Source organism: Candoia aspera, chromosome 13, assembly GCF_035149785.1.
Source record: "Candoia aspera isolate rCanAsp1 chromosome 13, rCanAsp1.hap2, whole genome shotgun sequence".
Taxonomy (NCBI): domain Eukaryota; kingdom Metazoa; phylum Chordata; class Lepidosauria; order Squamata; family Boidae; genus Candoia; species Candoia aspera.
This window is the reverse complement of record NC_086165.1, coordinates 21,125,328-21,142,155: the sequence shown is the minus strand read 5'-3', so window position 1 is coordinate 21,142,155 and position 16,828 is coordinate 21,125,328.

Genomic DNA, 16,828 nt, shown 5'->3' with positions numbered 1-16,828 from the left:
TTGCTTAGTCTGTGAGAGAATGGGTGGGGTGTGGAGCAGATCAGGGAGCAGAAGTGCTCAGATGAGTACAGACAGATAATGACAGATTTCTCTTTATCAGCTGAGATGGTGAACAATGACCAATGACAGCTATGGATTCAGGGAGGGAATTTGACTCCACCAATCAGGCATAGCCAAACAAAATTCAAAATTAGTAGCATCCACAGCTGCACAAACAACAAACATAATTTTCAGATAATTACTGCCATATAATTAGCAGTGCTGGCTTTGTCTGTTTCAGATCAATCAGTGCTGCAAGTTTTTACTATACTGTAGTTTCACACATGCCTAGCAGAAACATGAGAATGGATATATTTGATAGTTCTCAAGCTTTGGGAACTAACACAGAACACACATTCAGCACCCAGAGGTCATAGGGTGCTGAATGTGTTTTGTGACCAAGAGGAGAATGACTGGCTTACACCCAGTTACTCTATGATACTACTAACTGAAATAAAGAGGCTTAAAACAGATGTTTATGGTGGCGTTTTGAGTGTCTAATCAGTTTTGCTGTAATCAACTTCTGCTGCTTTAATGCCAACTGTCCTGCTTTTACTGGGTAGATTGGGTCAGCCACAGTACTCTGAGAAGAGGTGAGTTTGTAAGTGGATGCTTGTGTAATTAAATGAGAGATAAAGTAGCAAATTCTAAATGGCATGGCTTTTAAAAATAGTATAGTAAAAGGTTATAAAGAAGCAAACAGTGATTAGTAGATTTAGAAGCTGCCTTATCAAGGAGCAGAGAGAAGCAGTCTCACGCTATGTTATAGGGGCAACCACAGGATGGGTCAGAAGAGTCAAGATGGTGACAGCTTGAGATCAAAGCCCCATCCCTTTTTTACATGCATCACAGGGCATATACAGTAAACATGGGGTGGGGATTTGACTGCATGGCTGAGGCCGCCATCTTGACTTTTTCGAAAACCCAGTCCCTCTCATGGATGCTCTGCTATGGTGATAACTAAAGATTGCAGTCAGGGTCTGAATTGTTCACCAAGGATTGGCCTTATCTAGCCAAGGGGATTACCATTTGGGATCTAAAATATCAGATAGGATTACACAGAATAACCAAGATAACCTCACAGACTGTGTACAGAGCTCCTGAGGGAAAGAGGGATAACCAAAAGTGCATAGTATACCCATTTATCTGATAGAAAGGTCAAAGGATGAAATAAAACAATGTAACACAAATAGCAGTTTTATGTTTTGTTACTCTCAGTACTCTGGATTCTCTTCAGATCTTATAAATCTTTCACTTTTTTCATTTGCTTAATTTTAAAAAAAATTAGGAGGCACCAAAACCAGACAAGCAGGTTTACTGCGGTTGGAGTTCTTGATAGAAATGTATTCAGGCACACAAAGCATCCAGGTAATAAGGTACTAACAAAGGTAATGACAAAATTATTACAAATTAACAAAATTATTAATATTCTGAATAAAATCCATGGAAGGGTTGTTGGGCATCCATAATGCTAAAAGATAAGTAACAAGTGCCTTCACTACAAAATTGGATGGCAAATAGTTGTTGTATTTTGACCCCCTAACTTGTGATCATCTCAGAATGTCACCTACCTGCCACGCACTGAAAGCAACAGTAAATTAGTTTGGTTCTGATGTAAATGCCCACACCAATGTCCCCATCTGCAGAGCCATGATCACCCACAACAAGAAAAACCTGCTGTGAGAAGAATGTTCTGCAGTCATTGCACCTACCTTTGTATAATTCCATTAATTAATTCTTAGCATTCAGACTGGAACACTTAAGAAATCAACAGAATGCCCAACTTAAAATGAATTGAGCAGCTTTCACTGGAATCAGCACAGCAGGCTGGTGAAACACCCACTGGAGGTCTAAAGTTAATAAAATGAGATACATTTTATAGGCTACTTCTACTCAGACATCCTTTCAAGTCTCGGGCTTCCAATGTTTATGGAAAAGGTCTGTAATAGCCTCTTTTGGAATGACATTAAGGTACATACTAGATCTAGGTTGACACTGGAAATCCTGCAGTGGCACAGACACTTGACAAATGGCAGCTAGAAGGTTGAAGACATGGTTTCCATCTGATTGGGAAGAACACAAACTGTTCAATTCTAACATCCAGTCTGAGAGCTTTGAGTGATAAGCTCTTAAAAGTCTGGATTTGAATCTCTGTGTTCAATCATTTAGCATCAGTCATGTATTATGCATAGCCTGAAGCCATAGCATCAATCATGTTTGTTGTTCTGAATTATGGTTACCATACTGTCTTTTTCTCCCTCTGTCAGGGTCCTGGTCTTTAACAACTGTGTGGCAGGAAGTTCAGCATGGAGTAACTGTAAGTTTTGAATCACAGAACTACTTCCTACTGCTCTGCATTAAGGTAAAGAAATGCTATGTGCGCTCCCTTGAACTTCTTCAAGAAGTCTATTCTTAAATAAGTTAAATAAAAGAAGGCAGAGATGCTTTGCCTTCAGGCTGAGTTCTACTCCTTTTTTTAACAGCACACCTGCTAAGATACTAGGTCTTAACAAATCCCAGCAAAAGATTATGGCCTCAACTCAGCCAAAGCTCCGTAAGTCTTGGAGCATGAAGTGAATTTTCACTTTTTATCCACAAGCGCTCTAGAAATATCAGTCCAGAGCTTCTTTCCAAGTTCAACAAGTTCCTCCTTGTAATCTTCATTTTCCTTCAGAAATAATGTTTTGCCTCTCCTGTCTCTAGATGCAGAACAAATCATATTCTTCACTCCTCTTGCTCACCTACATTCCCCCACCCGCCACTTTCTTAAGCAGAAACTTTTAGAAAATGTTGAGGCAAGCCATAGTTCTGAGTTTTAAACTGGCAGCAGAGACAGGAATAATGAGGAAAGCAGCATATCGTAGCAATAGACCAGCTTGCTTTCACCCGCAACCAGCATAAGCCATCTCCAAGGCTTGTAACTTATCTTCATGGTGTGTCCATTCTACAGCAAATTATTGTATCACAGCTTTGATTCTGCCTCCAATCAGAACATATTTTCTTATACTTCCATGGCATTTACTTTCCTTCTAGAAAGAAAGAAAGAATAATAACAAACTATTCCCTTATTATCACCACCAGGAAACCTGCTCAAACTCTGACTTCTGGTGCCCTTCACAAATTGGACCTTATGTTGTCTTCTTTATTATTTGCATTGCAGCTTAGTTTCTCTGAGTTTGTTGATTCTCTGGGCTTTTTTTTAACCTGAACTCTTTATATTTGGTTTCTCTATTATTTGAATTTATGGTTCTTCTCTCACCAATTTTTGGAAGCATGGTTGGTATAAATGTGTATATGTGCAACATGGTAGCAAAAGCATAAAGTACACTCAGCCTTATATCTCACAAGTGAATATAATTCTTTCAAATCATCATTGATTTTCACATCCAGTTACAGATTTCTACAGTGCTTAATTACTTGAAAAAATGTGAGGTGTATGCCCATATTTCTCATGTGACAGATGAGAAATATTAATAGTTGTAGGTTATTCCTGTTGACCATAATGCTCCTCTAAATGTAAACACTGTTTATTTTAAGGGATGTTGGTGTATGAAGCAGAAAATCCAAATTGTGTGTGCGACATGTTGATTAATGCAGGGTTCTGCCCAGTTAGCTGTACCTCCTGCCAACCGAATTCATAGTAACTTTCACTGTATGGTTTACCACTTCTGAGTTTAGAGCTGAAGACAGTGATTACTTAGAAAGCTGAAAATGTTATAATGGAATATCACTGTAGGGTGCCCACTCTTTCCTATCATTGCTAAATAGAAGTTTGCTTTGTAGCGCTTTAAATACTTGCTAAATGAGATCAGAAATAACAAGACAAGTCTGGGCATTTCAGGAAAGAAGCTGCCAAAAGCTATCAGTCCCTCTAATTTGGAATATACCCAGTATCTTATACCAAGAAGGTGGAAAGTGAATCGCTGAGATCAGAGTCCTTAGTTTGGCTCTGTGGTGTGTGTAAGAACTCTTAACTATCCCCAAATTTATCTGTGCTCTCAGAGTCTGGCTATTGAGTTGCTGGCTCCAATGGACTGCCAAACTTCCCAGGAAAGCATTTTGGCCTTGGATAGGAAGACAGTCTTGGAACCAACGTGAACCTGAAATTTGTGGGGAACTAATAACCCTGTGCTGAGAAGCAGTAGTGTCACCAATTCACTGTGGGAGTGGGGATAAACGGAGACCAACATGATGGGAAATAGTGATCTTTCATGCGCAGCTAAAATGTAAGGTTTTTACATGATTTAATGATTTGGGGTTTAAGAGTACCAGTGTGTTCAGGACAGTTTGTCCCTCAAACATATAAGTAAATAGTTGTCAGTTAATTATAGTTTGTCAGTTAATTACAGCATGCTTATCAGTGCTCTGCTGTTACAGAACATAATGTTATATTCTGATCCTATAAAACAAATTACTAAGAACTGATAACCAAGAAAAATATTTTTTCCTGGCAAAGTTTTACTCATTGGCCTTAAGAAGCCATAATACATGAAATGCTATGGTGAAGTTATATATTAAAAAGAGGGGTACATCATTTATCTGTATTCCATGTGAAAATTACCAAGAGTCTTGTGGTACATTAAAGATTAACGGATGTATTACAACATAAGTGTTTTGTGAACTAAGTTATATGGAAGATTGTATAAATACTGGGATCAAAAGGAATATATATACAGTAATCATTCATAAAGCAGTATTAATGATATCATAAACATCATGCTGTTAATCCATAGTGTGATAAAAAGCCATTATTCTGATTCAAGACATAGGCTGAATCAGAGGTATCGGTATCTTGACATATTGTAACTCAGTGGTCTTATAATGGGTTCTTCCTTTAAAGTTTCTGTGACCGTACAGGTTCTTTAATTATTGCTTTTCCTGAAGTTACATTTACATCAATTTATTCTTTTGCATAGAGACCAACCTGTAGAATGAAATTTATCATGTGGTTCACTTCTAACATCTCTGAACTGATTGGAATACTGTAAGAAGAGTTTTTTTAGTCAGTCGGTCAGTCTACAAATTATTGATTTTATTAACAGGATTTATTTATCACTTCAATTAGCTAGGCCCCTAGACGCTGTACAACATCCAAAATTAATAAAGCAGTATAATATCAATATATTATACAGCATAATACGATTTTAGAAAACCATGCCAATGTAACCATGCTATTCAGTTCCCAAAGCCTAGCTCTTAGAAGCTTCCAGAAGGTGATGAGGTTGGAGCCATTCTCACCTGAGACAACAGAGAGGAGCTAAAGAGAGTTTGTATTATGGCTGAAACCGCTTTATGAATGTCCACTTTGTGACTGTTCCTATATTATTTACTATCTCCAAAGTATATATGCACCTAAACAGGCAGAAAAAACCTGCAACTGGCTCTTCATCTCTGCAGGGATGGTTGTGGAGCAGGGAAGGTGCAAAGCAGAGGCATCTGTAGAAGGTCAAAAATATAAACAATGCATGTGAAAAAGAGGGGAGGCTTTAATTGCAAGGTTGCAGCCACCATCTTTCTCTTTACCCCTCTCCTCAGGGATGCTCCTGTTGCAAAGAACCATCTCTGTAGCTCCTTGCTTTAGAATGGAGGAGAGGAGAACTGCTTTCAGGGCTTGGTCCACTCTGCTGTTGAAAAGTCTGACTGTGGCTGAGCTCTACAGCCAGAGAGGATTCAGGCGGCAGAGGTGGCCATTCTCGCTCAGCTTTGTACATCTTTCCTCTTTGCATTTGGAAACCTCACTTGCTGAAATGCTCAAGATTGTTTGGTCTCTCAAGCAAATCTTTGTTTCTTGGACATTTGCTCAGCAGAAAGATTTCTTTCCCTTCTCTCAATAGAGGGCAGAGAGAGGCTTCCCAGCGTTCTGAAGGATAGGCATTTTTTTAGTATTTCCTAATGTAAGAATTTAAAACATTTGTTGCACCTGGGACTTCCATCAGTTTGTGGTGGTCAGTTTGGGTGCACAGCTAGCCAGTGGCCACCTCTCTGGAGGCTGCTTCATATGGGCTCCGCCACGCCACTGGCAGTCTGGGGTACCTTCTAACTGCACAACTACTGGCCACTCTGGCTTGTTCACTGGGACAGTTCAACATTTTGGATTCCATTTGTATTTATTATGCTAAGTAAAGGCATCCATGAGTCAGACTCAAATTATGGATAAAGCCATGCTGGGTTCTTGGCAATAATCAAGTAAAAGTTTGCCACTGCCTTCTTCGCGGATTGTTTTCTTCTTTCAGTTTCTCAGATTAGCCATAGCCCTCTGATTTCCCAGTGGTCTCTCATCCAACTACCAGCTCTGCCTACCTTCTTGATTAGATGTTGCAATCTGCTAAAATATTCTAATAGCCATATTCCAATAAAAGCTGAGCCCAAGAACTGCATGTCCCCAGTTGAGCTCACCCAAATATTTTTGCTGCTCTGATGTCCAGAGCTAGCAAGAGGGAACTTCCATAGACAAAGTTTCCTGGAGAATGCACATAGCAGATAATGAGCATAAATATGTATCCCAGGCTATGCATGCACTTTGTGAGATGTCCCTTTGAAAGGCTTGGCTGGAATGGGTGAGATGCTATAGACCTTGGAAGCATTGGACTCAATTCTAATCTCTTATACTTCAGCTGCATTAAGTATCCAGGAATACCCCAACAGTCTAGTCCAAACCAATGTGCCAAGGCAGCACCCCTTGGTCTTCCAAAGGGAAACACCTGGTACACCTCTGAGAGTAGAGTTGATCTGGCACCAGAACAACCCTTGAGACCTACTTTGCTGTGTGTGATCAAAGAAAGGCAGGATGATGTGCAACACAGCCTCTGACCTCAGAAGGTTATCAAGTGTGATGGAGAACATCAGCCTTGGTCTGCAGGACAAAGCAAGGAAATAGGGACTCTGAAAGAAGAGCTCTTGGGGGTTAGATGGAAGAGGGCAGAAGTGTGAAACCAGAGTTGAGAATACAGCAGAGAAAGGGTCACTAATCTGGCAATAATACCAAAATGTCCTGTGTGGATCATTTTATTGCCAGGTTCTTAAAATTTAAAATATTCATCATCTTGTTGCATTAGAATGCCTATGTTTGCAACATGTCCTTTTTCTAGGTGACAGGAAAGGGTGAGAACCCCCCCCCCATTCCTTTGATACCCTCAGGCACTATAAAATATTTTAATGTTATGAACCCAAAAGATAATAACCCCCTACCTTGCTTTATATTTAGCGTGTGTTTAGGGATGGGCAGAAATAACTAGTTAGTTCTAAACAAAAAATAAAATAAAAAGTCCTTTGGCAGGTAGAGAAAGTAACATGGTGTAATAGCAGAGCTAGGGTGCATAATTATGTTTTATTACTTTCTGTCTCCAGAGGACTGCAAAAACCTTGGCCAGATAACTCCTGCTGTGCTGCTGGAGAGCAGAGGCTGAATTTTGTGCTTATGAGCACAAGCTTAGAGGAGCCCCCAAGGCTTGGATGCAAAGAACGATTTCTGCTGATCATCTGTCTTTTGCCAAGAAACAGTGAGCGCTGTGCAGATAAAAAGAAGTAAAGGAATCAAGCCCGGCCCTATCGTTAGGCAGAGTTGCACATTTGCCTCAGGCAACAGATGCTGGGAGATGGCTCCAGAGTCTCTAAGTTAGCTGCCTGCCTTCAAATGCATTAGGAAAAGCTGTTTCCATTGCCACAGAAAAAGATTCAACTGAAAATCCAGTGACTTTTGCCATAAAACATGAGGAGGCCTCACATTTTATTTCATCTCAAACCACAAAATGGCCTCCTGGCTTTTGAAGGGAAAGATCAAAGGAAGATTGTAGAAAATGGGAAAAAAACATGTCAAGTGGTTAGAGAGGAGCAGCAGCCGCTCTGGAGGCAAAGTTGAGGAGAAATCTGGAAGGCAGTTTGGATGTGAGCCACAATCAGACCAGAACCCATTACAAATAGGAATTGCTAAGACTGAAGGAGAGCATTCTGACAGCACGTGGGGCAAGGTGAAATCTCTGTGGCCCTTGAATCACCTGGGCCCTGGCCTCTCTTTGCGGGAGTGCATCCATTCAGTTTCAGCACCTCTGCTCCATCAGTGATAACCTGCATGCCAACAACATTAGACTACATTACATTCCACATCTGTTTCTGCCAGAGATGCGACAGGAAGTCAAAGCCCTGGGAAGCAGCTACCAAGAACCTTGGTTCAAAAGATCCATGGCTAAGTATGGAAGGATAGTGGAGGCTTTTGCTGGTCTCATAGCTGCCAAATGGATACCATATGAAACTATTCCATTCCATGTCCACATCTCACATGGTGTGATGGACTGGGAGATTTTGAGCACTTTTTTCTGCTTGTTTAAGTCTGGGGACAGTAACCAATTGTCCCCATTCTTGTACTTTCAGAGCATGTACAAAGTTCCCTTTCCCCCTCCTCTCCCCAGACATCCATGGCTGCAGAAGAAAGTATACAGAGTGGAGCTTTTGTCTTCTGCACAAATGCACCTTAGCCTTTCTCTCAGAAATTCACTCTGCTGGAATTAAATTTCAAATTACAAAAACTAATTAATCAAGAGGCCATTTTATTTTTATTTTTCATTAAGGGTGAAATATTGAGGTCTTCTAAAAGAGTCCAACATATCCTTTCCTTGATTAAAAATGTTAGCCTCTACCTCCCAGGCCAGAAATTTCAAAGCAGCTGCTAATTTGGCTTCCTAAGGGAAACTTGGCAAGAATTGCTGGTCTGGAATTTTTATTAGGGAGATTTAATTATTATGTGCTTTTTTTCTCTCTCTCCCACCCTCTGGATGAGAAATAATGCCAAGCCCCAACTGTGACACTGAATGGCCTCATAAATTCACAGTGAAATGTACAGCCTTGGACTCTGGAGATGGCTGAGCTTCATAGTTGAACCCCTACATCCACAGGTCAGCTCCAATAAAGAGGACTCTTCCCTCTACCATCAGGCTTTGAGTTTGTATGGGGTTCCCCACTTGATTTGGTGCTTAGCCCAGGCTTCAAGTTTGTGACTCTGAAACAAGAACTCCAGTCAGCTACGGTGAAGTCAAAAGAACCCAGGACAGTTGAGAGTCCAGCCTGAAGAACAGCACTTGAAGGCAGCCAACTGATTCAAATATTGACTGCTGTATCCACCTCTGTAAATAAGGAACCACAGCTTTATGACTCATCCAAACCTTCTTCATTAGTTTCTGACAGAGATCAAGATTGCAGCTAGACATTACTCCACAAGGCTGGAATGTTAAACTCCAAGCCAGTGGCTGGCATTTTGATATTTCTCATAAAACAGAATGGGATATGAACATTATTACACTGATGAAGAATTTCTAGCCCACCAAATGTTTTTGAACTGCAGTTCCCAGCCCTTATTCTATTGCCCTTTGGAAGATCACAGGTTCCCAATGTTTCATTCAGACAGTGTTACGTGGAGCTAAGCTATGTAAAAGATACTTCCCCTGCAGAGTTGGCACCTGGACCTCTGCTGGTCCTGTCCTGCCTAGCCTAACATTGGTTACCTGGATTCCTGTTGATGATGCACATCCCATATTAGCCTCCTCCAGGCTCTGAGGCCATATGTAGACCAGTACTTTTCTTCTCAAAGTTCGTAATTTGCTTCTTAGCAGACTTAGCCCCTACAGCTGCCTCCAATTCTCCATGTCCCTACTCCAGTCCCCCTAAGACTAGCTTACCACTTGTTCTTGGCCCTAATTCCCACATTGTTCTGCTCGCTGGAAGAGAGATCTGCCAAGTCGTTTTGATTCTGGCTGCCTTCTGGTGCCATACTGCAATACTGCTTCCATCAGTACCAGAGGAAGCTTTCTCAGGAAAAGACTCTGCTTGCAGCTATGCTTCCTTGGGCAGCAGCTCTGGGCTAAAGATTTAGAGATGCAAACCATGCTTGACCCCATCAGAGGAGCTGATGCTGGAGCTCCAGGCTAAAATATCTATCCTGCTTGCTGAGGATTCAAGATTCAATTGATACCATCTCTAGTTGGAAAGATGTTGGAGAGCAGTTGACGGAAGATCTGCTGGCCATCAGTCAGAGGAGGAGATATTGGGGAAGGCAGACTCAGGCTTTGATGCAGTTCAGGGCAACTTCTTTTGAAACACTTGCCTTGGGTTGGAGCTGACCATTTTGTTCTAGATCAGCAGTTGGCAATCTGAGCTCCAAGAACCAGATATGACCCCTTGAGCACCTCCCAACCACAGTTTCCAATTATCTGCATCATCGTTTCCTGCCATTTGGAGGAGGAAACACACAAAAATGATAGTGTAAACCCTAAAATAAGCTTAGGAAAACTTAGAAACAAAGGGAAAAGTCAATCTCTGCCTTTTTGCCCCATGACACCCCCCCCCCCAGTGGGGTAACTTGGTTGTGCTTGTATGTGGGACATTGTCCTGCCCACTTCTTTCAGCTGTTGACCTATCAAAAAATGCCAGCTATGGCTGCCAACAATCAAACAGTTGCCCAGTTGAGCCTCTAGATTATTGTGCTTCCTTTTCCATTCATTCAAGGAAGTCAAGTCAAGAGAATAACTGCTGGGCTCTGCCCTGACTAAGGCTCCAAGCTAGAAACCAGGAGACGGTGAGTTCTAGTCCCGCCTTAGGCATGAAAGCCAGCTGGGTGACCTTGGGGTGACACACTCTCTCAGCCCAACTCACCTCCCAGGGTTGCTGTTGTGGGGAAAATAGGAGGAGGAAGGCATATTAGCTATGTTCCCCACCTTGAGTTATTTGTAAAAATAATAAAGGGATTAAATTGAAAAATAAAAAAAATACAAATAAAATTTGCCTGATTTAAAACAAACCTGGCAAAACACCTAGCTTTCACTCATTGATTTAGGGTACAATGCCCTCACGTGGGAGACTGGGAAAAGCAGAACACTTCATCTAGACACAAGACCAGCCATAAGCTCATTTCTGAGATTTTCATCTCAAATTCATTTCCTTCTCTAGATCTGTCTTCCTGCCAGCAATAAGAGGAAAGGAATGATGAATTTATATAAACAATTACATGCTACCTTGCCTTCCAATTAAAAAACATACAAGTGAATGTATTAAAACACAGAGTTCCTATCCTATCGTCTACAGACAGCATGGGTAGGAATTGTTTTTAGCAAATCTGGAGGGCACACATTTGGAGAAGGCTGCTCCAGATCTACCAACAGGAGGGACTTCAAAGACTCAGGCTTGGCAGAAAAAAGGCCAAATATATGTAGGTAAAGGTAAAGGTTTCCCTTGACGTAAAGTCCAGTCGTGTCCGACTCTAGGGGGCGGTGCTCATCTCCGTTTCAAAGCCTTGGAGCCGGCGTTGTCATAGACACTTCCGGGTCATGTGGCCAGCACGACTCACGGAACGCCGTTACCTTCCCGCCGAAGCGGTATCAATTAATCTACTCACATTTGCATGTTTTCGAACTGCTAGGTGAGCAGGAGCTGGGACGAGCAATGGGCGCTCACCCCGCCGCGCGGTTTCGAACCGCCGACCTTCCGATCGACAGTTCAGCGGTTTAACCCGCAGCGCCACCGCGTCCCTTTATAATGTATGTATGTATATATGTATTTATATATAAATAGATATATAGATATCTATTTTCTATCTATCTATCTATCTATCTATCTATCTATCTAAAATATTCCTAATGAATATGCAGTGGAGGTGAAGAATAGATTTAAGGGACTGGACTTAGTAGATAGGGTCCCGGAAGAACTCTGGACAGAAGTTCGCAACATTGTTCAGGAGGCGGCAACAAAATACATCCCAAAGAAAGAGAAAACCAAGAAGGCAAAATGGCTGTCTGCTGAGACACTAGAAGTAGCCCAAGAAAGAAGGAAAGCAAAAGGCAACAGTGATAGGGGGAGATATGCCCAATTAAATGCAAAATTCCAGAGGTTAGCCAGAAGAGATAAGGAATTATTTTTAAACAAGCAATGCGCAGAAGTGGAAGAAGACAATAGAATAGGAAGGACAAGAGACCTCTTCCAGAAAATTAGAAACATCGGAGGTAAATTCCAGGCAACAATGGGTATGATCAAAAACAAAGATGGCAAGGACCTAACAGAAGAAGAAGAGATCAAGAAAAGGTGGCAAGAATATACGGAAGACCTGTATAGGAAGGATAACAATATTGGGGATAGCTTTGATGGTGTGGTCAGTGAGCTAGAGCCAGACATCCTGAAGAGTGAGGTTGAGTGGGCCTTAAGAAGCATTGCTAATAACAAGGCAGCAGGAGATGACGGCATCCCAGCTGAACTGTTCAAAATCTTGCAAGATGATGCTGTCAAGGTAATGCGTGCTATATGCCAGCAAATTTGGAAAACACAAGAATGGCCATCAGATTGGAAAAAATCAACTTATATCCCCATACCAAAAAAGGGAAACACTAAAGAATGTTCAAACTATCGAACAGTGGCACTCATTTCACATGCCAGTAAGGTAATGTTCAAGATCCTGCAAGGTAGGCTTCAGCAGTTCATGGAGCGAGAATTGCCAGATGTACAAGCTGGGTTTAGAAAAGGCAGAGGAACTAGAGACCAAATTGCCAATATCCGATGGATAATGGAAAAAGCCAGGGAGTTTCAGAAAAACATCTATTTCTGTTTTATTGACTATTCTAAAGCCTTTGACTGTGTGGACCATAACAAATTGTGGCAAGTTCTTAGTGGTATGGGGATACCAAGTCATCTTGTCTGCCTCCTGAGGAATCTGTAGAACGACCAAGTAGCAACAGTAAGAACAGACCACAGAACAACGGACTGGTTTAAGATTGGGAAAGGAGTATGGCAGGGTTGTATACTCTCACCCTACCTATTCAACTTGTATGCAGAACACGTCATGCGACGTGCTGGGCTTGAGGAATCCAAAGCTGGAGTTAAAATCACTGGAAGAAACATTAACAATCTCAGACATGCAGATGATACCACTTTGATGGCTGAAAGCGAAGAGGAACTGAGGAGCCTTATGACGAAGGTGAAAGAAGAAAGTGCAAAAGCTGGCTTGCAGCTAAACCTCAAAAAAACCAAGATTATGGCAACCAGCTTGATTGATAACTGGCAAATAGAGGGAGAAAACGTAGAGGCAGTGAAAGACTTTGTATTTCTAGGTGCAAAGATTACTGCAGATGCTGACTGCAGTCAGGAAATCAGAAGATGTTTAATCCTTGGGAGAAGAGCAATGACAAATCTCGATTAAATAGTTAAGAGCAGAGACATCACACTGACAACAAAGGTCTGCATCGTTAAAGCAATGGTATTCCCAGTAGTGACATATGGCTGCGAGAGCTGGACCATAAGGAAGGCTGAGAGAAGGAAGATCGATGCTTTTGAACTGTGGTGTTGGAGGAAAATTCTGAGAGTGCCTTGGACTGCAAGAAGATCCAACCAGTCCATACTCCAGGAAATAAAGCCAGATTGCTCACTTGAGGGAACGATCTTAAAGGCAAAACTGAAGCACTTTGGCCACACAATGAGAAGACAGGACACCCTGGAGAAGATGCTGATGCTAGGGAGAGTGGAGGGCAAAAGGAAGAGGGGCCGACCAAGGGCAAGGTGGATGGATGATATTCTAGAGGTGACGGACTCGTCCCTGGGGGAGCTGGGGGTGTTGACGACCGACAGGAAGCTCTGGCGTGGGCTGGTCCATGAAGTCACGAAGAGTCGGAAGCGACTGAACGAATAAACAACAACAAAGCATGCTCAAGGCAACAAACAATAAAACATAAAATAAATGATAATAAACTCTAATTTGAAACAGTGAAATCACAAAAGTAATCAAAACTGAAAGGCCTGGGTAAAGAGGATTAGAGGGTTTAAAAGGTGCAGAGCGGCTCTTTGAACACACACCTTCCAAAGATTCCCTTCAGTTCGTCTCCCAGTGTTTAAATAAAAGCTTGTCCGTCTTGTTACCAGCCGAGATAAAAGCCACCCACTAGCCAGGAGGTGGCATGAGGTTCTACATTCACGCACACCCCACACATGCACAAATGGCTGGACTCAAGCATCACAGGTGGGGGGGGGGGCACTCTGGGGCCCTGGAAGGCAGTCTCAAGAGAGGAGGCCCTCCTTTCTTCTCTCACCCTGACCGTCTGCTGAAAGCCTGAGAAGGCCCTTTGTGCGAGGCCTGGTTTTAATTTTGCCTGTTGCCATGAGGGATGGTGCAGCACTTTTTAGCCCCTTCCACACTTTCGAGTTCACTCCGATGGATACATTTTACTTCTCTGATTATATACTGTATTAACTGAAGTGATCAATGATCATCTTATTTCTGATTTTGTTGGATATTGTGAGCAATCTCAGATTATTTTTAAGAAAGACATTCACACACACAGAGGCAAGGAGAATAAAAAAGTCAAGAACGTGGCCGTAATCACAGAGTTGTGGCCCTTTTGACTTTTTTTACCCATAGAATAATCAGATACACTTTCTAGCTAGTCTTGCACAACAGGTCAGTTGAAGCCTAGCAGCTGCATTCATCCAGTCATAGTGTGCTTGGCTGAGTTTAACTTTGATTTGTTTATTTTTATGTGACTTAATGTGTTGCACACACCCAATATATTTGTTTCATTGGATTATGTGAACCCAGAAAAAGAATGAATTCATTAACCAAGACCGCAGAAAGGTACAGCGTATGATACCTGGCTTTAAAGGCTCTAGTCAACAAACATGGAGAACTTTGGCTGACTGGTGTGCAGGGCTGTTTGCAGAGGGGAGGTCAAAAGTCAAGATGGTGGGCACAACCATGTGATCAAAGCCCCTCCCCAGGGCTTCAGTCACATAGTGGTGGCCCCCATCTTGGCTTTTTTGACCCCACATCCCTGCAGACTCCCTGCCTGCATGGTCCTTTTTTCCTTGCATTTGATTCCAATACAGTGCCGTCCAAACCTTGGGCCACTTCCTCCCCTTGAATTTAGTTCGATTTCAGAAACAGACCAGTAACTGTACTTCTGGACCTCTTCTTTATTTAAAGTCCAAACTGAAAGTGTCTGTTTCTTTGTGTTATTATGTCTCCAACCTTTTTATCTCCCTCCTGCTATTTAAGGGCACTCAACAGCTCTGAATTCCCTTCCATCAGCCCTTGACTTCTCATTCTCTCTAATTATTTCATCTTGCACGGGGTAAATCAGTTTCATAATTTCTAGTATATTAAGCACTTAATATGTTGTGTCATTTGAAACCACATCTTACAGTCAGCAAAGTACATTTTAATGAGCGTTAAGTGGTGTGAAAATACTGATCCCATATAACAGTTGGTTTTCTTTGGTTTGGTTTGTTTGAATCTTGGATGTTACAAGCTTTGGCATCCTGCACAGAATATCCTTTGAGCAGGTGGCTATGTTGAAATTATATTTAAATTAATCGTTCCTTAAGGAGTTTTATCATAGTGCTGTAGATGGCTGCCAACTCCTCTTCTGGGCCTTTAATGCAGCCTGGTCTGCCCACATCAGCCATTGGCAGTACCTGGGGAATTGTGTAGACTGGCTGGTGCAGGTCAGACTGCAGCTAGACACGTTAAAAAAAAAAGCACAGGACACGGGGAGGGGCCATGGATCAAGTCAGAGCATCAGCCCACCTAATCTAGGGTGATCTCCACCATTTTCCAGGCAGCTGACCAGACATTTCTAAGGCTACCAGATGTGGGCTGCAAACATTGGGATGTTTGCTCTTTGCTGCCTTCTAGTGGTTCTGTGGATTTTCCATGGAGTGAGCCAAGGCTATACACTTGCTCTTATTCATTCAACCTATATGCTGACTATACAGTAAGGGAGAGAGGAGTGGAAGGTGAGTGTGGTTTTAAAACTGGAGGACGAAATGTAATAACCTGCATTACACTGATGATACTACTCTGATAGCTGAAAAGGCTAATGATCTGCAAGCTCTAGTAGTGAAAGTCAAGGAGCATAGTGAAAAAAATGGGATCATGTTGAATATAAAGACAACCAGCAACCATTCCTTGGAATTTACAGTGAAAATACTGAGGTGGCAGATAGCTTATACCTTTTAGAATTAACCATTAACAGCAAAGGGACAAGGAGTCGACAAATACTCTGCAGAGTGGCACTTGGTAGAGTAGCTATGAAGGCCTTGGAAGAGACATTCAGATGCTGCGGTGTGTCTATGCTACAAAGATCAAGATCACGCAGGTAGTGGTTTTCCCTGTGACAGTCTATGGAAGCAAAAGTTGGACCTTGAAGAAGCAGGGTAGGAAAAGGATTGATGTTTTTGAACTCTGGTGTTGGAGAAGACTCCTGAGAATGCCATGGAGAACAAACAATGGATCATCGAACAAATCAACCCAGAGTTCTGACTTGAGGCACAAATGTCCAAGCTCAATTTATATTTGAATGCAAAGACCTAGCTCTCTGGAGAAGGCTCTAATGCTGGGAAAGGTGGAAGAAATTAAAAGGACGACCAGCAGCAAGTTAAATGGATTTAGTTACATTAGAAGACCCTAAGAGCAAGGCTGGAGGAGGTTTATCTATGTGATCAATAAGAGTCGACACCAGTTTTGCGGCACGTTATCAATCAAGGAGAGATGCCATGCATTAATGGTTGGAAGTTTGTGTTCTCCTCGATGCAACAGGGCCTGCTTGTAACAGAGAAACCACCAGGTCTTAGGACTATTTAGCACAGCACAACAGACATTCTCCAGTGGTTCAGAAAAAAAGTGTTTCCAGTGTTAGCTGGAGATTTCAGGGATACGGAGCAGGTACCACTAAATTATGGTTCTTCTCTAATGGTTTGTGTTTAGTTAATTGAACAGCTGTTTCCAAAATTTGCTTGAAATTCTTGATCCCGAACCAGCAATTAATTC